This window comes from Ursus maritimus, unplaced genomic scaffold (assembly GCF_017311325.1).
Source record: "Ursus maritimus isolate PB19 unplaced genomic scaffold, ASM1731132v1 scaffold_4, whole genome shotgun sequence".
NCBI classification, from domain to species: Eukaryota; Metazoa; Chordata; class Mammalia; order Carnivora; family Ursidae; genus Ursus; species Ursus maritimus.
The window spans coordinates 13,205,286-13,229,207 of NW_024426552.1; the positions used below are offsets into that span (position 1 = coordinate 13,205,286).

At 46.7% G+C, this 23,922-nt stretch overlaps 1 protein-coding gene across 5 annotated transcripts in view; it reads left to right on the top strand.

The window, feature by feature from the left end:
* The window catches only part of TIAM1 (TIAM Rac1 associated GEF 1), a 369,772-nt gene that overhangs the window by 103,360 nt on the left and 242,490 nt on the right, over positions 1–23,922 (top strand). For 2 of the 5 annotated variants that reach the window (XM_040621043.1, XM_040621046.1), the window contains exon 3: positions 20,562–20,774. The exons of the other annotated variants lie outside the window; for them this stretch is intronic. The gene's annotated coding sequence lies outside the window, so the exon portion shown is untranslated. The remainder of the gene's footprint in view (positions 1–20,561; positions 20,775–23,922) is intronic. 5 annotated transcript variants of the gene reach the window in all.

Sequence of the window (23,922 nt, forward strand, 5' to 3'; positions counted from 1 at the left end):
TCACAAAGGTATGAACAAGAAAATAGTCATAAGATTTTGTATAACTCTTCTCATCATGTTCTATTTCATCCTGGTGATGTTAGCCATATTATTTTAAACAGTGAAATAAATAAAAAATATCTTTAACCAATTCTGAGCACCTCCTGAGTGCCAAGCACTGTTCTTGGGCCTTTGGGATGCTCTGATGAATAGAGCCCAGTCCCCCCTACCTCCTTCAAGGGTCTCAGCTGTTTTCACAGTGTGGTCCCCAGACCGGCGGCATCAGCATCATCAGCATCATCTGGGAACTTGTTAGAAATGCTCATTCTTGGGCCCCACCCCAGACCTACTGAATCAGACACTCTAGGGGTGGGGCCTAGCACTGTGAATTTTAACAAGCCCTCCAGCTGGAGAGATGGACTCATTCAATACCGTCTGGCCAGGGAGGCTGAATGCAAGTCGAGTCTGCTGGGGGGTACCTGGGAAGATGAAGTTGATGCCACTGGAGAGTCAGGTGGGTCTTCGGATGAAGGAAGTTCAAGTGAAGCCTTCATTGGTGAGTGGTTCTTCTTCAGATGAAAAATGGTGAGAAGAAGAGCGTTTTTAGGCCAAGAGAACCACATGCAAGAGTGTAGAGCTGTCAAAGGGATCATGATGATTATTGTCATTATGTCATTATTACTGTTATTCTTATGTCAGGATCATAAGATGAGGTCAGCTGGCAGGATCAGTGGCCAGGTCAGGCCAAGAAGTTTGACTTTTCTCTTGGAATATAGCTGGATAGTTGTTTTTAGCAGTGAAATGGAGTAATACCAGATACGCAATTCTGTTGGATATACACAAAAGACAAGGCCTTCTTTAAATGAGAAAAAAGTTCTAACGATATATTCAAAACCTAACTGAAGGAGGGAAAAAAATCAAGAATTTAGAGTTTAATTCTTACTATTTATAATAATTCTTAAAGAATTAATTTTTTTCATAGATTCTTCTTTCTTTCTTGTTTTTTTTTTTTTTAAGATTTTTATTTATTTATTTGACAGAGAGAGAGAGCACAAGTAGGCAGAGTGCTGGACAGAGGGAGAGGGAGAAGCAGGCTCCCCACCGAGCAGAGAGCCCGACTCAGGGCTCAATCCCAGGGCCCTGGGATCATGATTTGAGCTGAAGGCCGATGCTCAACCATCTGAGCCACCCAGGCGCCCCAGTTTTTCATGGATTATTTTCTACAGCAGTTGTGGGTTCACAGCAATATTGAGCAGAGGGTACAAGTTCCCCATTTACCACTTGTCATCCCCGCCTTACATTGCCTCTTTATCAACACTTGATCAACACTCACAACCAGAGTGGTACCTTGGTTACAACTGAGGAACCTACATTAACACTTAATCATCCGAAGTCTGTAATTTACGTAGGGTTCACTCTTGGTCTTGTCTATTGTATGGGTTTGGACAATTTATAAAGATATGTATTTACTGTTCTAATTATCATACAGAATAGTGTCACTGCCCTAAAAATCCCCTCTTCCACCTGTTTGTCATTGCCTCCCCCAAGCTCCTGGCAGCACTGATTTTTACCATTTCCATAGTTTGCCTCCGGTATATCATATAGTTGGACTCATAGAGTCAGTAGCCTTTTCAGATTGGCCTCTTCCACTTAGTAATATATGTACTTACGTTTCCCTCGTGTCGTTTTGTGGCTTGATAGCTCGTATCTTTCTAGCCCTAAATAGTATTGCATCGTTTGGATGTATTACAGTGTATCTATCAGTTCACCTACTGAAGGATATCTCAGTTACTTCTAAGTTTTGGGAGTTATGAATAAAGCTGCTGTAAACAGCTGTGTGCAGATTTTTGTGTAGACATAAGTTTTCAACTCCTTCAGGTAAGTACCTAGGCATGTGATTGCTAGATTGTGTATAGTAAGAATGCTTTTTTTTTTTTTTAAATATTTTATTTATTTATTTGAGAGAGAGAGAGACAGAGAATGAGCAGGGGGGAGGAACAGAGGGAGAAGGAGAAGCAGGCTCCATGCAGAGCAGGACCCTGGGATCATGAACTGAGCCGAAGGCAGATGCTTAACCGACTGAGCCACCCAGGTGCTCTGGAATGTGTTTTGTTTTATAAGAAACTGACAAACTGTCTTCCAAAGTGGTGGAACCGTTTTGCATTCCCTCTATAATGACTGAGAGTTCCTGTTGCTCCACATCCTTGTCAACATTTGGTGTTGTCAGTGTTCTGGATTTTGGCCGTTCAAATAGGAGTGAGTGGTATATCTCATTGTTATTTTAACTAGCATTTCCCTGGTGACATATGACGTGTAACCTCTCTTCATTTGTTTATTTCCCATCTCATGAGGTGTCTAGTAAGGTCTTTGGCCCCCTTTTTAAATTGAGTTGTTTTCTGATTGTTGAGTTTCAGGAGTTCTTTGCATATTTTGGATAACAGTCCTTTACCAGATGTGTCTTTTGCAAATATTTTCTCCCAGTTTGTGACTTGTCTTCTTGTGCTCTTGAGATTGTTTTTCACAGAAGTTTTTCATTTTAACAAAGTCCAGCTTATCAATTATTTCCTTCACGGATTGTGCTTCTTGTGTATCTGAAAAGTCATCGCTGTACCCAAGGTCATTGAAATATTCTATGTGATCTTTTATAGTGTTTTTTTTTTGTTTTGTTTTGTTTTTAGTTTTCATTGTAGTTTTGCATTGTACATTTAGGTCTGTGATCCATTTTCAGTTAATTTTTTGGGCAAGGTCTGTGTCTAGATTCTTCTTGTTGTGTGTGGATGTCTAGTTGTTCCCAGCACCATTTGTCAAAAAGACCAGATTTTCTCCACTGCATTTTCTTTGCTCCTTTGTCAGAGATCAGTTCACTCTATTTATGCAGATCTGTTTCTGGGCCCTCTATTCTGTTCCTTTGATCTGTTTATTTATTTTTTGCCAATTTGTTCTTTTGCCACACTGTCATGATTACTGTCGTCTTATAGAAAGTCTTCAAGTTGGGTGGTGTCGATTCCCTACTTTTTTCTTTTCCATCAGTATTATTTTGTTTTTTGGGGGGGATCTTTTGTTTCTCTGCATAATCCTAAAGAATTTTATTTATTTTTTTAAAAGGTTTTACTTATTTGAGAGAGAGAGACAGAGATCGTGAGAGAGAGCAGGAGCGGAGAGGATAAGTGGGGAGAAAAGGGAGAAGCAGATTCCCCGCTGAGCAGAGAGCCTGCTCTGGGACTCAATCCCAGGACCCTGGGATCATGACCTGAGCTGAAGGCACATGCTTCACTGAGCCACCCAGGTGCCCCTAAATTCAAATTTTAGCTTGATATTCTCCCCCATTTAATGGGAAAAGTGTCCTTAAATACTTTGTAAGCATCTGTTGTGACAAGCGTTTAACATTCCACGGAGGGCTGTCCTGGGGTTTACTGAATGCTCATTTGCATGCATTCTGTGCCTCACATAAGGTTTGGTGAGCGTGTTAGTCAGGGTTCTTCAGAGAGACAGAGCCAACAGGATGTATTATATATCCATAATCATGCAATTATGGAAGCCAGGACGTCCCTTTATCTGCCTGCCATCCGCAAGCTGGAGAATCAGGATAGCCAGTGGTATCATTTAGTCTGAGTCCAAAGGCCTGAGAACCAGGGGCGCCTGTGTCTGAGGGCAGGCGGTGGGTGTCCCCAGCTCGAACAGAGACTTTGCCCTTCCTCCACCTCTTTGTTCTATTCAAGCCATCAGTGGATTGGATGATGCCCATGTGTATTAATGAGGGCAGTCTTCTTAACTCAGTCTACTGACTCAAACGCTAATCTTCCCAGGAGTACCCCCATAGACGCACCCAGAAATGATGTCTTACCAACTGTCTAGGCATCCTGTGGTCTAGTCATGTTGACATGGAAGATTCACCGTCACAGTGAGGCATGTGGAAGAGGGATTTACCAGGAGAATCTGACCCTGTGCACTTGTGGGGGTTAGAAGTCTGTGGAAGGCTATTGTCTCTGCCCCTGGCTGGGCATGTCGTTAGGAGGAAAATGCAGTTGGAGCCTAAAGAGCCCTGTGGCGCTGAAGCTCAGTCTGTCTCTCACCACCCTCCACCTTGATGACCCGGGATGGCGTGCAGAAGACCCCACGCCCTTGCCCTTGGAGCTCCTCATGCACCTACCCCAGGAGCTGGAACCGCCCTGACCCTATCTGCTTCTCCACTGTACTCTCTGATCCCGGCATACTCCCCTCATGGCTGGCTCTAACCTGGGATCCTCCAAGAGAGGGATTCTGGAAAAGGCAGCTCCCATTTAGCTACAGCGACACAGGACAGACCCCTCGGTGCCTCTCTGTAATTCTTACTGTATTTTTCCAAGATGCCTCTGTGGCTGTTGCTCTTCCAGATGGCACTTTTTCTAAATTTTAGATCATTTCCGTCAGATCTGCAGAAGAGGAATTACTGGATCAAAGAGTCTAAATATTTTCTTTCTTTCTTTCTTTTTTAAGATTTTATTTATTTATTTGAGAGAGAGAAAAAGCACGAGAAGGGAAGGGTCAAAGGGAGAAGCAGATTCCCTGCTGAGCATGGATCCTGATGCGGGACTTGATCCTGGGACTCCAGGATCATAACCTGAGCCAAAGGCAGTCGCTTAACCAACTGAGCCACCCAGGTGCCTGAAGAGTCAAATATTTTTAAGAGTCTTTATGTGTTACCAGTTGACTCAGAGAAGGTCGTATCAGTCATGCCAGGCCGAGTGTGAGAAGTCTCATCTTACCGCAGAGCGGCTGGTCCTGAGCACTGCGTTCTCTCTCCTTTAATAGCTTGAGGTTTCCATTTGAATTGTTTATTCCTATCCATTAAAGTAAAGCCCCCCCCCCTTTTAAAATTAAATTGACATTGCAACAAGGAAAGACTGGTGGAAGGTGTGTGCTTTGAACCTTGAGAGACTCACTGAATAGATACTGTGAGTAATAGGGAAACCACCCTGTCCTATTTTGGGGACTTGCTAATCATCATGGCAATAAAATGAAAGAGCTAGTTGACACGGAGGAAGGGGGATTAGCAACTTTGCAGTGAACGTTAGGAGCTCATTTGGTGCAAAGTTGCAAAGTAGCCACACTTAGTTTCTACAGAGTATTTTGGGATGGTTTTTGATGGCAAGCAGCCGATTCTTTGCTTTCTCTTTTTAAAAAGTTTTTGTTTTCTCTGTACAAGAATAGTTTTATTTTTTGTCTGTGATCTCTAACCCTAAAAACATAGTCTGTCATTTTCATTTCTCATTGTTTGTCTTTTCCTCTGTATCTTCTGTCCTATTAATTACAAGCTCTGGCCCTTAGAAACCTCTTGTCATTACTGTTCGGATGACTTTTCTTCCTCGTTAATTTTCACTAGGAACTGGCATGCAACCAAACCTTCATGGAAACCATTGTTGTCTACGGTTCCGTGTCAAGCAGAATGTTTAGGCTCTGTCTGTGTTGTGGCTCTCGGCTCACCGACAATAGAGTTTGTGAAGCAAATGTTAGACCACATTCCACCAACTTCTGAGTTTTAAGTCTGATTTAATATTCCCTTTAAAGAATGGACCGCAGTTGGTGTCTTCCCCAGCTGCCCACAGTCAAGCAGGCAACCTACTGACCCAGTTTTAACATAAATCAAACGTAACATTTTCATAAATCATAAAATTAGAATGTGTATGTTTTCTAACTTGCACAATGAGCTGAGATTTATTGGCTTATGGCTGTGTGCTTTGTTGTCCTGAAAATAGAATGTTTCCATGGAGCCCCAAGGCCATGAGAGCTGGTCCCCTTCTCGTGTGGGGACAGGAGGGTGGGGTGGCCTTTCCCCTCCACACGGGCCACCTGCATGGTCAAAGAGGAGTCCCTGGGACCAGCATGACACCTGCACCATCTGGGCACTTGTTAGAAAAGCAGACTCTCAGGCCTCACCCAGGTGAACCGAGATCTGCATTTTCCCAAGACATTGATCCCAAGGTTGATTCCTGTGCTTGGTCCAGGGTGGGGAGCTCTGTCCTGGCGAAGGCTCCCTGACCTGCTCTGCACCCTTCGCCAGCTACCTTTTGCAGCCACCCAGTTAACCTCCTGGCCAGGCTTTGCTCTGGGAAGACCCAAACCTCTGGAGTGGCCTCCATTTTATTGATCTGCTCACCGAGATTTGTTAAAATTCTTGGAATGCCTTGGAAACAGTGGCTTCAATCCCTCTGACTTCTCCATTAGTGACATCAGACGGAGCAGAGCCTTCTGTCCTCACCGGGCTGTCTTGCTGGGTGTGGGGACGTCCTGCTGGAGAGTGTGGCCAGGGCAGGAGTTTTTGGTGGGGGCGGTGGGGGGGCTTGAGGTTGGAGCTCCTATTTTTAAATTAGAAAATACAGAAAACATAACATTCATCATCTCAACTTTTTCTAAGTGTACAGTATAGGAGAAACAGTTTACCTAGGGGTGCAACCAACCTGCAGAGTTTCATCTTGCAAAACCGAAACTCCCAACACATAAGACCGCAATGCCCGCTTTCCCCTCCCCCAACCCCTGGCCACCACCTTCTACTTTCTGTCTCTATGAACCTGACTACTCTGTATCCCTCACGTAAGTGGAATCATATAGCACTCGTCCTTTTGTGTCTGGCTTATTTCCCTTAGCGTCATGTCCTCAGCATTCATACACGTGATAGCACGTGTCAGACTTTCCTTCCTTTTTAAGGCTGAATAATATTCCGTTGTATGTACGAACCCCATTCTGTTTACCCAGTCATCCATCTGTGGACACGAGGGCTGCCTCCACCTTCTGGCTGTTGTGAGTCATGCTGCTGTGACGGAGTGTGGCTGTTATGCTGCCACAAACTAGACGGGAGATCTCCGACAAATCCCCGAACTTAGGCACCTGAGTTTCTAGTACATTAAAAATAAGAAACGCAGACCCGATGCTTTCAAGCATTTTTTTTAAAAAAAGATTTGTTTATTTATTTTAGAGAGAGTGAGAAAAAGAGAGAGAGAAGAAGGGCAAATGGAGAGGGAGAGAGAATCCAGCAGACTCTGTGCTGAGCACGGAGCCCGATGAGGGGCTCGATCTCATGACCCTGAGATCATGACCTGAGCTGAAACCATGAGTTGGATGCTTAACCGGCTGAGCCACCCAGGCACCTCTCAAGCATTCTTTTAAACTCTAGTTACTGGATACTAAATAAAATAAAATCTGCATCTGTTCGTAAAAAAGAAAGTTATATGTCTTCTAAAGATTTTCATGGTTTTTCCTAATGATATCACTCACTGTTCTTGAGCAGACTTCATTTTTTTTTAAAGCGATCTCTTCACCCAACGTGGGGCTCGGACTCAGGACCCCAAGATCAAGAGTTGCGTGCCCCACTGACTGAGCCAGTGAGGCGCCCCCAAGCAGACTTCGTTTTCAAATATCAGTAACGGCAGACCTTCTCAAACTGTTTTGAACAGCTTTATTGAGGTATCATTCCCTTACTGTGCAATTCACCACTTCAAGCGTATGATCCGAGGATTTTTAGTATATTTTCAGGGCTGTGGCATTATTACCACAGTCAATTTCAAAACACTTCTGTCACCCCCCCAAAACCTGTACCATCAGCATTCACCCCCCATTTCCCTCCAGACACCCCCCCCCCCCTGGTCTCTTTTCTTTCTGGACTTGCCTGTTCTGGACATTTCATATTAATATGATGATATAAGGCTGGTCTCCCTGAAGCATTCAAGGGGATCTTTAGGGAGTGGTGGTGATGATGTTTGATTAAGGTTTTGGAAAATGAGTAGAATTTCTTTTGGAAGCCAACATGTGCACGGAGGGGTGGGAAGCAACGTCTAGGTAGAGGTCTGGAGCACAAGGGTGAAGATACTCAGTGGGTTCATGGGGGAGGAGCGTCGAGGAGCATCTTGTGGCCACCTCAGTGTGAATGGGCACGGAAGGGCTGGAAGGGCAGGCTGCTTCCGGTTTGTGAACTATCTTAAAGCAAACGTTCGAAGCTTTATCCTGTACCCTCAGGATTTCAGCCTTTAATTCCGAGTACCCTTGCTCCTATTTGAGTCCGTCAGTGCACTCCCCTCCTAACCCTGACTCACCGTGAGTGGGAGTGGAGGTGGCAGATCCTGTAGAGTCCCTTCTAGAAGGTCCCAGGCTCTTCTGGTGGGAGACTTGGAAGTGTCAACGTTGAGGGCTTCAGAGATTTTCTAAGCAGTAAATGATCAGGCAGGTCCTACAGGTTCACGGGGACATAGAAACAGGACGTTCGGAGACAGGCAGAAGGGAGTTGAACAGTGCCAGCCCCTCCAGGGTATAAAGTGTTCCCGGGCCCAGATTTCTGGGTGGAGAGGGCTGCCGTGAGCTGCCCTCTGCAGACAGGCACTGTCATGCCTTATTGCCTGGTAAGTAGGAGGGAGACTATGGACAAGACCGTCATGGCTCTAGGGCCCATTTCAACACACAACGTGAGATCTAGGATTCAATGGGATGATCAAGAATGGTCAAGAATGTCGTGCATGCAAGGTCCAGCCGCTCCTCTCTCAAGGCAGTCTGACCCTTGTGCTGTGTTTTGATGCATCACTGCCCAGGGCCATTTGCAGATTCATACCTTTATTCGTCCAACGTGACATTTGTTGCCTGCCCCTGGCCCGAGTCGGTGTGCATTCAGAGTCGGATGCATTCCCGCCCTCAGGTAGCTCCGTGTGTAATCAGAGAGCTAGCAGGGGTTTGCAGGCTTAGAATCTGAATGTCGGCAGACCTCACTGGCATGTGGAATCCGCGAAGTCACGTTGGTGTTGATAATTACAGCTCCCGTCCTTATTCCTCTGTGGGCCGGCGGTACTTGTGTTCGCCTGCAGTGTTTCCCTCAGAATTTCTGCACATTCTCCAAGAATGGGGTCAAGTGTCACCGAGGCTGGTTGCGGTTGGTCACAGCCAAGCCACCAGGAACTTGTCCTTCCTTTCTTGGCATCCCTCCATCTGTCAGCCCCATGCTGTACGAGCTGTTCGAAGGACTGTCTTGCTCAAATCTTTATGATGAGAACATCCAAGTCTGTGCCAAGAGGCAAGTTGCACGCGGAAGTGCTGGAGAACGGCTGTCTGCCCCCCTGAGATGTTGTCATCTGGGAACCGAAGTGACAGTGTTGGGACTGGCCATGCCTCATGACACAGCTCCTTTAAGGGCTAGTCTAAGTAACATTCCCTATCCTATGATACCCATGCCATGAGAGAGCACCATGTACTCTGTGTTGGTACCCTATCAGTTTTCCTCATAGTACGTGTTAGCATCTGAAATGATCTTGTTTCTTTCGTAGTGGTGACCTTTTAATTGCACTCTTATGTGTGTTGACTTACTGACTCAGCAGCTTGTCCCGGGTTTTGAGGCTGGGCGGTCAGGCCCCAGAGGCCAGCTCCCAGCCACCATGTGTATGTTTATTTTGTCTCTGTCAACAAGAATTTCAACTCTGTGCAACTTGTCTGACAGTACCAACAACCTTCGCTTTTAGTGGGCTCGCAAAGGATGGTGACCACATGAGCAAGAGATCAGTGAGTGGTCAGGGAGAGCTCCTTGAGGCAGGGAGGCATGGGCTAATGAGTGCAGGGGGCGGGGGTTGCAGTGGAGGTGTGGGACATTTCTGGAACATTCGTGGATGGTGTGAACTCAAGCACAAAGGGATCACGTGCTTTGGGGTTGCCGGAGAGGGAAGTGAGAGAGACCAGCCTAGAGAGGTAGATAGATGGGCTTCTCCAAAAAAGATGTTCCTGTTATGTGGAGAACTTCCAGCAGAGTCCTCTAAGTGTGATCGGGAAGCCAGCTTTGTCAGAATGTGGGGGTACTTGTTAAAAATACACCATTTATCGCATCAGCGTCTGGGGCCGGGGGCCTGGCGATCTGCATTCTAATGCCCTTGCCAGGAGAGTCTTCCGCACAACAATGCTGGGGAACCACTCCTCTGAGAAACAAGGAAACTGCTAGTAAGATCTTAAAATTAATTTTGTCTTTCAGTTTTTCTTCATAATCCCCTAGCCCTCACCCCAGCACCAAGTCCGAAATGGAGTTGTAAAGTAGCATAGACCCTTTCACACTCTTCCTGTGTTAGCTTGGGCTGCCGTAACGGAGATACCACAGGCAGGTGGTGGAAACAGTAGGCATTTATGCCTCACGTTTCTGGAAGCTCAAGGAGGAAGCCGAAGGTACAGCTGATTTAGTTCCCGGTGAGAGCCTCTTTCCCAGTTCACAGAGGGACATCTTCTGGTGTATGTGCATACGGCAGAGAGAGAGAGAGAGAGAGGTCATCTCTTTCTTGTCTTGTCTCATAAGAGCACTGGTCCGATTCCTGAGGGCTCCACCCTCACGACCTGATCACCTTCCTAAAGCCCCGTCTCCAAATGCTGTCATATTGGGTGTAAGGGCTTTCAACATAGGCGTTTTAGGCGAGGGCACATTCAGTCTGTGGCAATCCTTTGTGTGTTTATCTTCGTGTGTCTTGACTTTGGGACTTTTGCTTGTAGGTTACAGTTGTTTTCTAGGGCTCCTGTAACAAATCGCCATCAACTTGGTTTAAAGCAACCGAAGTTTATTCTCTCTCATTTCTGGAGGTCCGAAGTCCAAAATCAAGGTGTTGGCAGGTTCATACTCCTTCTGAAGGCTCTAGGGAAGATTTTAGCTGCTAGTGGCTCCTGGTAATTTCTGGCATTCTTTGTCTTGTGGATGCAACACCCAGTTTGTGCCTGTGTCTTCACATGACGACCTTCTCTGTGTGTCCTCTCTTCTTCTTCTAATGCACCAGCCATTGGATTCAGGGCTTGTCCTAATCCATTGTGAACTCCTCTTAATTATAGCTGCAAAGACCCTATTTCCAAGTAGGGTCCCTTCTGAAGTTACATGGGTACAACTGGGTAGACATGAATTTTAGGGGGACAGTATTTGACCCACTACCTGTAAGGTTTGGTTCTGAAGACAGTTCTACTTTGTTGAATAAAGATTTAAGAAGTACATACTTGCTCAAAGGGACCTCCACCAATAACACTAACAACAACAAAGCAGCAAGTCAGGTGGCCATTTCAATTCCAAATCTCAATTCCAAATTCGTGAATTGTTTTGGACAATCTTGCATGCTTTCCTGAGAACCTATAATGAATTCATTCATCTTCAGAGTCTTCAGGGAGACTAGTTGATTGCCTACGAATTGCTGGAAAATTCTTTCATGGATATCCCTTAAGTCAGCTTCCCTGAAATAGTCAGCTGATTCTTTATGCTCAATTTCTGGAGATTTTTTTGGAGCCCATATTCACTGGCATCCAGAAGGGGTGTCAAGAAGGTGGGAGGCTCTGGCCATTGGTCCCTTCCACAGGCCGAGTGGCTGATACGACCATCCTGGACTGTGCATGTTGGCTCTGAGGAGTTTTCTTGCTTTCCAATCCTGTTTTCTGTACCGTGACATTTTCTTACGTGACAGAATCCGGAGTGTGCTTCTAATCCAGTTGCTAATGCAGTTCTAATCCATTTGCCAGGTTCTCAGGGAGCTGAGGCTCTCCTGAAGATACTTTTCCTGAAGTTACCCTCTCTTAAATTGCATAGTAGTTTCTTAGAAGGATGTAATGTGGTTAATATAGCTGAATCTTCTGGCTCGGCATTCAGTTTTCCAGTTTTTGTTTTACTAGTTGTGGGGCTTTATGAACTCATTACATATAAGTCTTCGCATCTTTTATTATATCTTTAGGTATAAACCTTTGTATCTTTTATTTTGTCTTTAGCTCTATCCATGAAGGGTCAAGATCTTGGGGAGGGTGACATTTAGCTCAAGGTGGGTTTTCTGTTTGAATACATGTTTCAGATGGTACGTCAATATGCAAGATGTGGGGCGTCTGGGGGGCTCAGTCAGTTAAGCATCTGACTCTTGATTTTGGCTCAGGCCATGATCTCAGGGTCGTGAGATTGAGAGCTGGGTGTGGAGACTGCTTGAGATTCTCTCTCTCCTTCTCCCTCTGTCCCTCCCCAACCCTGCACGCTCTCACACTGTCTCTGTCTCTAAAATACATATATGCAAGATGTGTCACCATCCTGCTTCTAATCACGACTGTTTAATGATAACACATCTTTTGCTTATTGGTACCAGTGAATGTTTCAATGATTTTACTTTGCTTTAAGTAAAATTTCTCATGCATTCACGGACAGGTTAAGAGAATTAACAGTAATAACCCCAAGAAAAACGCCCGACTGTTGAGTGGCATCCTTGTATTGCGAGTTTTCTTGCATGGTCTAATTTCATTGCCACTGTATAGAAGAGGAGGGAGGTGGCTAGAGGTGTTCCGTGACATGGCCAAGGTCTCACATGCGGTGGGGCTGAGCTCTTTCCAGAACGGAAAGCTGTTGCCCAGGACGCTGTGGGGACTGGCCAGTGCGGCCGTGCCTGGCCCTATGTGGGGAAGGAGGAGCGCCGAGAGTGGTTTGCTCGAACCTTCAGCCTGTGATTACCAAGATAGAATGCTCCGTGGGCAGCTGGGGGGCCTGGGACAGAGCTAGGCTTCAAAGCCACCTGAGTGTGTAACTTTCACCCTCCTCCCTTCCCATCAGATGCAGTTAGAGAAAGGACAGTTCCATGAGGCCTCGCCACCCAGCTGGCTCTGAAGGGCCGTCTTTGAGGCCGAGTTCTGTGCAAAGGCCTGAGCCGTGGGTGTCAGCGGGCCGCCTTTCTTCTCTGGAGGTGTGTTTTCCTCTGCATTTCCAGCAGGGCTCCCAGGAGAAGGTGGTTTCTCAGTTTCCTTTTCATTTGGGGTGACCCCTCTGACTTGTTTAAAGCTGGGCTAAGCTTGCTGCTCAGTGTTCTGATCATAGCTTCTGTGCGGTGGTTCTGAAAGCTGCAGAGGCCTCGCCTTTCATCTGGAGTCTGCTGCTCTCCCTCACTGGGCCCTGTGGCCTTGCTTTTGTCCGGAGCTGCTGGAGTGAGAGAGGGGGACACCCAGGGGTGCCCTCACATCCATTTTGGTGGCTGGTGTATGCACCTGACTCAATATGGCAGCTGTTTGGTGTGTGTTCGGAAGCTGCAGAGCCTTCTCCTCTGGACTACTGCCCCGGCCCCTGCATCAGTCCTTTTGCTTCATTCATTCATTCATTCATTCATTCATTATTTTGTGAGAAAGAGAGAGAGAGCGCATAACAAGGGGGAGGGGCAGAGATACAAGGAGAAGCAGACTCCCTGCTGAGCAGGGAGCCAATTCGGGTCTCGATCCCAGGACCCCAAGATCATGACCTGAGCTGAAGGCAGATGCTTCACCGACTGAGCCACCCAGGTGCCCCATCGGTCCTTCTGCATTTGTCTTGCCCTCTTACCATCTGTCTTAAGCTGGTAGCCAGAGGGCACCTTTTAGGTCAGTGTCACTCTGTGCAGAACCTTCCTTTGCTTTTCAGCCGCCCTCCATAAAGACCAAGGTACTCACGGTGGTTTCCAGGCGGACAGGCACGGCCCTTCTGCTCTGCCCCTCTCCCCCTTGCTCACTGTGCTCCGCCTGTCGCTCAGACACATGGGGCAAACGCCCGCTCCACAGCCTTCATGATGGCTGTCCTCCACCTGGAGCAGTCTTTTCTGGGGAGCCCCGTGGTGGGCCCCTCCACTCCTCCGGGTGTGGACTCTATCGTGTCTCTGTTTCAGTGAGACTGTCCCCAGTCATCCTGTTGAAAATCACCCTGAATACGTCCCCCACGTCCCTGACTCTGTAGAGAAAATGTGGCCTTGAGTGGTGGCCACGTCCCCAGCGACTGTACGTGTGAACGGACCTGCGGGTGTCTGGAACGCATGCATCTGCTCTCTGCTTGATGGCGGGAGCCTTCTTCTTGCAGAATCTCTAGTAGCACCATGTGTTTCATTCCTGTGACTTGTGGGATCCTGCTTGGCTCGTATGGAAAATAAATTTGATTCATCTGAGAGGCCACTACAAGGTGCCCTCCAATAGTCCCCCAGACGGCAATAGTGTCGGCAGATCTCTGCATCTCCAGCTGTGAGGCTGTCTGGCTGTTAAGTCTGTTGGTGGAATTTGACTCTCTAATTCGTAATGCGTTGTGAGACGTTTGTGCGAAGTAAATCCCCAGGTGTATCTTGGCTTGATGGGAAGTATTAGGTCTTGCAAACCGACAGGTTAGTACTCCTCGGTTCAGAGGCCTAGATTTCAGACAGAATGAGAACAGCTCTGTTGTATTTCAGGGCCAGGTTGACTGTTAGGGAAGTCCTTACTGTGCTCCGGGCAGCTCTTTTCAGTTGGGTCTGATCCGCTTCCAAGGTGAAGAGGAGGGTCAGCTTGGACTCCCCACTCTTTCCCAGCATTTTAATTGAAAGTCCTCATTTCCCATTTCAGTATGTATCTGCTTATTGTTTACTGTGTTGGGTACTGGGGCTCTTGGGGATGATTCCTGCCTTCAGGGAGCTTATAATTGGCTGGAGTAGGTAGACACAGTCATCAATACTTAGATGATACAAAACTTGAATGTGCGTCAAAGTATAAGCAGAGCGGGGTGAAAGCCCTGAGCAGGGAGATCACTTTTGTCCAGACATGAAAGATCACTTGGCAGGATTCATAGCACTCGAGGCGCATCCTGCTGCATAAGCGGACTTTTAGCCAGAATTGGGCAGGGGCAGGACTCCATGGGGGTGGGGAGGGCGTGCAGGGATGGGTGAGCTAAATACGGGAGATGGCGGAGTATGAAAACGCAGGGCTCCATGGCAGAGGAGGAGGGGTCCCCTGGGGCCGGCGTGTAGAGTTTGGGAGGGGCCGTGTGGGAAGGAAAAGGGAAAGTGCAGTCGGGGTCATGTTGCAGAGACCTTTTTAAAGGAAGCACCAAAGAGCTTGAATTTCACTGGCAGAAGGTACATAACCACCGGAAGTCTGCCAGGAGGGGAGAACGAGATCCATGATGCGTCTGTCAGAGAAACCGTAGGGTAGCATCGGGAAGGCTGGTTGGTTGGTGGCCGTCTGGGTGACAGGGAGGCTTGTTAGGAGCTGGCTTCCATGACCGGGTTAGAGAGGCGCTTGAGCTGGGCGGTGGCCGAGAATCAGTCATGGCGGAGAAGGGTGGAAGAGGCTGTGTGAAGAAGGCGTTCGTCTGGCTTCTCGCCCCAAACAGAAAGGCCAGTTTTCTCCCAAACCACTCAGGAGCTCCGAAGACCAAAATCTCAGGGCATCCGGCTAGCTCAGTTGGTGGGGTGTACAACTCTTGATCTTGGGGTTGTGAGTTCAAGCCCCACTTTGGATGCAGAGATTACTTAAAAAAAAAAAATCTAAAAAAAAAAAGACCAAATTCTCTTCCCCAGCCAATGGAGTGGAGTTAAAACCAGAGGAGGCTATAGTAAGCCTGTCTTCACACCGTGTGGAGGGAGGAGAGGACAATCTTGGTGCCTGAGAAAAGCAGTGTGTTGATGTTAGTTGCACTGGGGACGTTGGCTGCCAGCATCACTAAGTGATCACCCACCTCCCTGACCCTGGATTGGAAATGGGAGGGAGAGGAGGGGCACCTGCTTCAAGTTTTTCCATGTGGGTGTACTGACTTGGAGAGAATATTCTGGATAGCTGTGGTTTCTAGAAAGTGACCTGTTAACTAACTCAGTAGATGTGCTTAGATTAGAACTTAGTTTTCATCTTCTGGAAGGAACACAAGCTTCAGTGACAGTCATGGATATTATTATTGGCGTTGTTAATAAGATAATATTATCGTAAGTTTGACCTCACTTTACTACACATTCCCAGTCTTGTGTTAAACATTTTATAAGTGTGTCTTATATAGAATTCTGTAAGGATTCTCTCTTTTTTGGGAGCCTGCAGGGTAAGAAGACCCTCTAAAATTCTTCCCCCCATTTATTTTATACAGGGTGCTTTTTTGGGCTTTCGTTTCAGTTTTACAGGTGGAAGGAGACACTCATTTTTGGAAGGATCACAGAGAACATTCCCCATCTCTCAGGGGTGCATCTTTTCTAGTGGCTTCCAGACCACCTGACCACAGAGGGCTGTCTCGGGGGCCATTGGCAGCAAGGCTCCTCAGCGTAATTGGCTGTTTCAAACCGGTGATTGCTTTCCCCTCCTCTTGTGGGCGGTGCGTGTCTGCCTGCACATTCGGGGACTCTCTTAGTTTGGTTGATAGATTTGTTTGGACATGACCTTTCTCAGTTCCTCTNTCCCTGGGTTTTTGCCTGCTGAGGAAATGATCTCCGGATCCCATCCATCTGCGCTGGTGGCAACAGAAGAGAGAATTTCTCTTTCCTGTGGTCCAGGTCCAGCCGCGCGGACACCTGTCCTTCAGTGGCTCATGTTGTTCGGGTTGGTATCCCTTCCCGACGCAGAGACTTTCTTACTTCCTGGTTCTGGAAGTCATCAAGTTGGACGTGGGACAAGGAGGAGGCGCTGGAGGGTCCTCGGCTGACCTGGGATGCTTTCATGGATTGCACCCTAGACACGGAGGAAGAGCCGGTCTCCCCCACCTCCATCCGCAACCCGGCCCTGTGAGGACGCGTTTCCCGTTTGTGGTTGATTCATTCTGAGAGCTTTTCATGTCCTTTGGGATTGTTCACTGTTAGATTTGAGAAGAAAAAGGACAGTTTCTCTTTTAAGTCTGATGAAAACCATGTGAGCGGGACATGTGTCCATATGCTGTAGACTAATGCTTTTCTTATGGGCACTGAATGACTCCCCTGGCTATTGAGGAAATCCGTAGGAGGAAGGGAACCTTGGCTTTGGGACTCTCAGATCGTGTGTCCTCATGTTACAAAGAAAATGAATTCTGGCCATTTTTGAGGCTTGTCAGAGTTCTTTCTCTGCGGCTCTGGAATTTTCTCTCTGGTGCTTTCAGAGTGGCCAAATCCATGGGCTCCCGGGACTCTTGCTCCGGAGAGATCCACTGATGTGGGGATGAAGTGCAGAGATGAGCCAAATCATAACTCTTGTAGGCCTTTGCCATCTGCCCAATGTCATGTGCGCAGTTCCCATGAACTTGGAAAAATGCTCCCTGAGCACTGCTCCCATCCACTGGGGTCGTTCTGTGGATTTCCAGATGTTGGACTGGCGCAGGTGACGTAACCCCAGCTGGTGTTGCAGTGGGGGCCGGCTGAGTCACGCTCATGCCTTTGAGATTGAAGCTCCATCGCAGTAAGGGGCAGGAACGCTGTAGAGGGAGATGGTGCTTGGTTTGTCTGTTTGCATGGTCTTCGCCCGGGCCTTCCCCCAAAACCGAGGTCCGGACCTGGTGTCAAGTATAAACACACGTGTTGTACTGGAGGGGATTGGCCAGCTCTGGACGGTACATTTCATTTGCTTTTTTTTTTTTTTCCTTCCAAGAAGCAGGATGATAATCCATTTTATAATATCCCTTTCTCAGGGGCACAAAGATGGGGGCTTGGTTTCGGGGGAGAATGGCATAGTCTGCGGCATGATGTGCAAGGAAGAGACAAATTAGTGTGTGAGGCGGACCTTCCCATCCAGACACAGAAGTCTCTGGGAAGGGAACGTCAGTTTATCCATCATCATCTTGTTTCTTGAAAAGAGTGGCTGCGTTGTGCTTTCTAGTGCTGCGCCGAGCACATACCTGGTAGGGGTTGGCAAACGCGGGCCGTGGGCTAACTCTGTTCTGTCACCTGTTTTTGTAAATAAAGTTTTATTGGAAGATGGCCAGGCCCGTTCCTTCATCCTACTGCTTTCACACTTCAAATGGCAGAGTGGATGGAATGAATGAGTGCCAGGGCTTGAAATCTTTCCTCCCTGGCTTCTTACCGAAAGGTTGCCAACCTTTGCCATTTATCCAAACAGTAAAATCTTGGACATCCATCCCCTTTATTTAAAATCTCTAGTTTTTCATCTTTGCTGCTTTACACCCAACCCATAGCTTCCCCCTTGTTCCTCTCCTCTTCGCACGTGGGTTAAGAGTTGCATTTTTGGCGGGGTGCTGTTTCCCTCCTGGAGTTGTGGGGGGCGGTTTATGGTCAGGAGCCACTGTCTGTATTGAGAGGTTCCAGGTGTCCCCCAGACTGCAGGACAGCCTCACCCCATACGTCAGGAGCACACTCACTTTGAGCACCTCTCACCTGGTTTTTGTTTCTGTCTGTAAAGTGTTTCAGGGGATCTTTTTAATGTCTCTCCCCGTGATGAGATCGTCCTGAGTGCAGCGCTTTGCACCCCAGAGGCCTTGCACCCACATTTGTGTACCTTATTTTAGTTGCTACCGACACCGGAAACATAGGTCCTTTATGTGCCTGCCGGTAGCATGGAGAACTCACTCGAACTTCTCTGTCCATTACACACACACACACACACACACTCACACTCACTCACATACCTTCAGTGCTGCCTTCTGTCGACCGTAATGACTCTGCTTCGTCAAATCCCAGGACCAGATGCTTCTTTCGTTTCTCAGGCTGCTGGAGCAACCTGGGATCTGTTATCTCACAGGAATCACCAGCCTTTGTAAATCCTGCCTAAAAAACAGATAAATCAACGTCTCCTTCACTTCCCCCTTCACCTGGCCCTCTTTGCTTCTGGGACCAGGCTTATAGCTTTTACCCAGAGGAAGTTAGCTGGGCTTCCCCACCAAAGAGGGAGGCTCAGTGGGAGATGGCTGTCTCCTCCAGCCCAGAGACAGCAGCCAGGCCCCCTTGAGAGGTGGAGAGACGGACAGGGCTGCGATTGCGGTGCGGGAAGGAGCCGGACAGCAGTGGTCGCACGGGGAGTGGGGCTTGGGGGAGGGGCGGGGCCCGTGGGGGGGAGGGCATGAAGCCAGTGCAGAGTGACCGGGATGGTGGACCCTCCGTGCATCTAGACATGTGGGAGAGTCACTGGGACAGAGGCAGGCAGCCTGTGACAAACAGCTTGCTTTTGAGACTTCCAGAGAGACCTGAAGGAAGGAGGAAGTCAGTTTCTGCCACTTGGGGGAGAGGGGTGATGGGCATGGGTGGGGTGAGGGGCAGTGTGTTTGAGACATCCTTAGGACTACCCGCCTGGTGAAGCCCAGGGGACACGTGTGTGACACAGATGGTGGGGTTTCTGTGGCCTAGAGCTAGTGCTCACTCTTTAGCGTGCACTGGAATCACCTGGAAGAACGCCTGCCCCTAGGGCTTCTGACTCAGTAGATCTTCATTAGGGCTTGAGAATTTGCGTTTCTAACAGGTTCCCAGGGGATGCTGCTGCGGTCCTAGGAGCCACACTTGGGGAGCCGCTGGCCTCATATAAACAAGATAAATGGGCGCCTCGGTGACTTAGTGGGTTAAGCGTCTGCTTTTGGCTCAGGTCATGATCTCAGGGTCCTGAGATCGAGACCCACATTAGGCTCCCCGCTCAGAGGAGAGCCTGCTTCTCACTCCTCTTCCCATCCCCACACACTCTCTCTCTCAAATAAATAAAATCTTCAAAAAAAAAAACAAAAACAAAAAACAACAGTGAATGAGCCTGTTTGTGTCTGCAAAATGAAACTGAGCTAAGAAATGGTTATAAGATGGAATATAATGCTAATTGTGTATTAAGAAGAAGAATTTGGTCCCCATTGAGTTGATTACTGTGTCATAATTTCTAAGTTCTAGAAGGGCTTAAGCTCGTTGAGCAGAATGCTCTTGAGCAATAACATGATAGTAGAGACTTTCATTAAAATCTAATTCTTGTGCATTTGGGGAATTTATTCACTATAAACAGGAAGAGTGTTTCAAAACTGAGTTTTGGCTCTTTGTAATTTTGAATCCTTTTAGCTGACTCAGTAAAGAGAGTCCCTCATTTGAACTTTTACTTATAAAAGAAGATAATTCAAGAGCCTGAGCAGCTCCCTTCTTTTACTGTCCGGGGTTGTCCTCTCAATATCAGGATGAACAATTGATGTCAGTGGGCCTAAATTTTCAGATTTTTTCTTTTTTTATTTCTGAATGTAACAAAGATGGATATAGGATTTTGGCCACCAGTAAAAAAAAAAACAACAAAAACAAAAAAACAACTAAAATACAAACAAAAGAGTGCAAGACAGACACATTAACAGTGTATCTATATGCTTCGAAAATATCCCGAGTGCTCTGGAATGATCTGGAGTAAATGCCAGGTCTTTAAGAGAACTGATGGCTCTGACTTAAGTTAGGGTTTACTTTCTGTAAGGGGAAAGTACATCACACTGGCCAGAGCCTTTTAAAATGCAAATGTGCAAATTTCAGAAGAGCGCTTCGTTATTTCTCTGTTCACATAAGGCGGGTCAGTCATTCATGGAGTCCTTAAAAATCCTTGAAAGGATTAATTTGAGTGCAACTGACTACTTTGAAAAGGAGAGTGTCCAAAACCTTGACCTTGGAATTGGCGGCTGCTCCCAGTGGCTCGGGCCGTTTACCCTGGGTGTGCATTTGGTCCTGCTTCAGCACCAGTGGTAACAACGGGGCTTGGGGCTGAGTTACACTCTGGGTTCTTCAGAGCTACATTTATTAACAAGTTGTTGGGATTTTGGCCAAGGCTCGCTGACATCTCCACGTATCCATCCCACCATCTGTGAACCCTATTGACGGGGTATAAATTAATAAAGTGCTTTTAGGGTGCCAAGAGGAATCATAATAAATAATATTAAACAACTCCAGGGATTTTAACAATATTTACAGTTTTGGCTTTTACACGTTTAGGGATTTGGAATCGTTTTTTATAAAACCGGCTTGAAAATCATGCATCAGGCTTCCTTTATGTGATTGGCAACATTTCAGAAACCACAAGGATCCCTGCTTCTCAGAGTTGTTTTGTGCGAGCCCCGTCTGTATGGGTGGAAATTCTACCTCCCTCGAAGGCTGCGTTTCTTCATGGGAATCGCTCTCTGGATCCCAGGGATGTCGGTGGCGATGGTGAGTGAGCTGCAAAGTGTCTGTTGCAGAAGAGGGACAAGCAGGGGAGAGAATGGTGTGGCTAGTAATTTCCATGTTATTGGGGTAGCTGGCGTTTTAATAGAATTATCTGCGGAACTCGAAAAACTTGCCTGACTGCTCCGGCTTTGTGAGAGACAGTGCACTGTTTTAGGAATTTGTTGATTTTTAAGGTGAAAGGTGAACCAGGGAAGGGTAGGGCCATACATACCATTGTGACTTTCATAGGTTCGCCCTGTTGGGGTTTTGTCCAGGTCTTTAGATTTCTCAGTCTTAGAGCTTTACCATCTGTGACTCACAGGTTATGCGTTAAGCATTCAGTTGAGAAGCTGAAGAAGCGGTTCTTTGGGCTGGGGATGCCAACTTGGTCTGCTTCTTTCCTATATTTGGTGATTTGTGGATTCTTCCAGAATAATAGTGATGCTGTTTTTTTACCTTGGATTTGTAGAGTTTGAGACCTGGGTGCTCAATGAAAGTTTCTTGCAATAATAATGACAACAACAAACATAATAATAACAGTTTATTGCACTAATATTAATAGTAGACAAAATTATTGCATTAATAATAATAACTATTATTATTATTATAATGGACAACACTTTAAGGTACTTGCTATGGGGCTGTTCTGAACCCTTGACATGTATTCACTTTTTTTTTTCCCCAAGATTTACTTATTTGAGAGAGAGGGAGAGGGGCAGAAGGCAAGGGAGAGAGAGCCCCAGGCGGACCCCACCTTGAGCGTGGGCCAATGTGGGGTAGATCCCACGCTCCTGAGACCACAACCTGAGCCAGAACTGAGAGTCGGATGGATGCTCAACTGACTGGGCCACCCAGGTGCCCCATGTATCTGCTTATTTAATCCTCATGAGAATCTTTTTTCTTTTTTTTAAGATTTTATTTATTTGAGAGAGAGAGCGAGACACAGCACAAGCAGGGGGAGCAGCAGGCAGAGGGAGAGGGAGAAGCAGGCTCCCCACTGAGCAGGAAGCCTGATGCGGGGCTTGATCCTAGGACCCTGGGGTTATGACCTGAGCTGAAGGCAGACTCTTCACCGACTGAGCCACCCAGGCGCCCCTCCTCACGAGAATCTTGTGTGGCAGGATCCTGATCCTATTATTATGTCCATTTCACAACTGGAAACTGAGCCACTGCGAGTTTACATAACTTGCCGAAGGTTATTCGGGTCGTAAATGGTGGGCTGCGTGTCCAAGTAGATGCTACCGGAATTTGACCCTGAACCCTCAGATTCTTTGTTCTTCATCACTGCGTCATAGACCCAGCACCAGAGTTCTCACAAATTTAATATATTATAGGGATACTTGGATTTTTGTCTTGGAAACAGCTCGCAAGTATCAACATTAGGGCTGATAACATTTTCCCTAAAGATTATAACTCTGAAGACATGGATCTCAGTTCATGTTACCTGACACAGGTGGGCTGGTGGGTGGAGAATGAGTGTACACGTAATTGCTAAGGAGCCATCCCCAAGGGGGCTTTGCATGTTCGTGTATCTTCGAGAAGAGTGAGGATGACTGGCTTTTTGAGTATTTCTTGTGTTTTGAATTACGTTAGGAGCTCAGTTCTTTAGACTTTTCTAGCCAACTGATTGAGGTTCATTCATGTTAAGTCTTGGGAAGACAGAGGTGAATTTTGTGGGTAAGAGATGCTGCTGGGTTTTGCTTTTCTTAATGTTGTGTTTAAATGCCCCTCATCTGTGTTGTGTGTGTGTTGGGGGAGGGGATATCAGTGGCAGAGCAAAGCAGGGAGTTTTGTAGGGAATCGGTCCATGGTGGAATTAGACAGAGGAAGTTAACTCTCTTGGACTCTGTGATGAGAATTTGAACTCTGGCGGAAATGCCCCTTTCTGGCTGCCCTTCCCAGGCCTGGGGTAACATGCTGGCAGAATTGTATCTGCAAGTTCTGAGGCTCAATGTCAAAGTGCAATCTAGGAGGAAAAAGGAACTGTTGGATGTGGACGAGCCTTGCAAAGCCAGCTATGCATGTGATAAGTGCCTTTTCTTTTTGACCTAAATAATCACAGACTCACAAGTAGTAAAGAATACAGAGAGGTCTTGTGTACCTATCACCTAGTAGTGGCATCCTGTTTGACTATAAATAGTGTGTGCCAAAGCTAGGAAATTGATCATTGGCACGATGCAATTAACAAAACTACAGAGCACACCGGGCTTTCCCTAGTTTTTGCATGTTACCTGTTTTATGTTTTTGATGGTCCTTAGTACATTATGATTTGACCAGTGTTTCTTGATGGGTGGGAGAACCTCTAACTAAGGCTGTCATAAATATTTTACAGACACATGATTTTTAGTGTAACGTCTAAGTGTTTTTAACACGGCAAACAGTGGAGTGGAATGTGAAGTCCAGCAGCTGAGTTAATGGACTAGAAACCAAACTGGTTATTTTCATTTATGGTCTTGAACTCTTTGGGGATATTCATTTTTGTTGCCTTTTCAGAGGGAGGAGGTTTTCTAGAGATAAAGGATAATTCAAGGTCAATCTGTCATATTAAGAGCTTTTGCAGAGAATGATAAACAGATGTTGTTATCCCTGGAAAAGGGAGAGATTTTGATTAATCAGATAAAAGGTATGGATGGACTGGTAGGACTCGAAGATCCTGAATGCCATTTCATGATAACTGTTAGAGTGGATTTACTTTTAAAATGACAGCCCTGTATGAGGTGGGCTAAATGTTGGCTGCCTGGCTCACCGTGATTGATTGCTCCTGGCTCTGTGGTCCTATCACGCTTTGCTGAAAGTTCCAATTAGCCTCTGTCAGTGTCTGCACTGGATTCAAGCTATTTGTGGGGGTCCCTGTCTTCTTGGCTAGACTAGGAATTCTTTGAGGGCAGGGACTAATTCATTTTTTGACTTTTCTCTTTCTCCCTTTCTTCCAGTATCGAGCAGGATGCTTACAGCATAAGAGATCTCTAGTCCTCTGCCTCTGGCAATTCCCAGACTATTCCTTAGCCTGGCTTCACTTCTTTATGTATTTAACTGTGTGTTTGTTTGCCTCTTACGTGTATTTAACATCAAGACAGCTTGATTCATGATAGATTATTGTGTAATTTGGGGCTCTCATGAGACAGGCTGGCCTTGTTCTCTAGTGTTATTG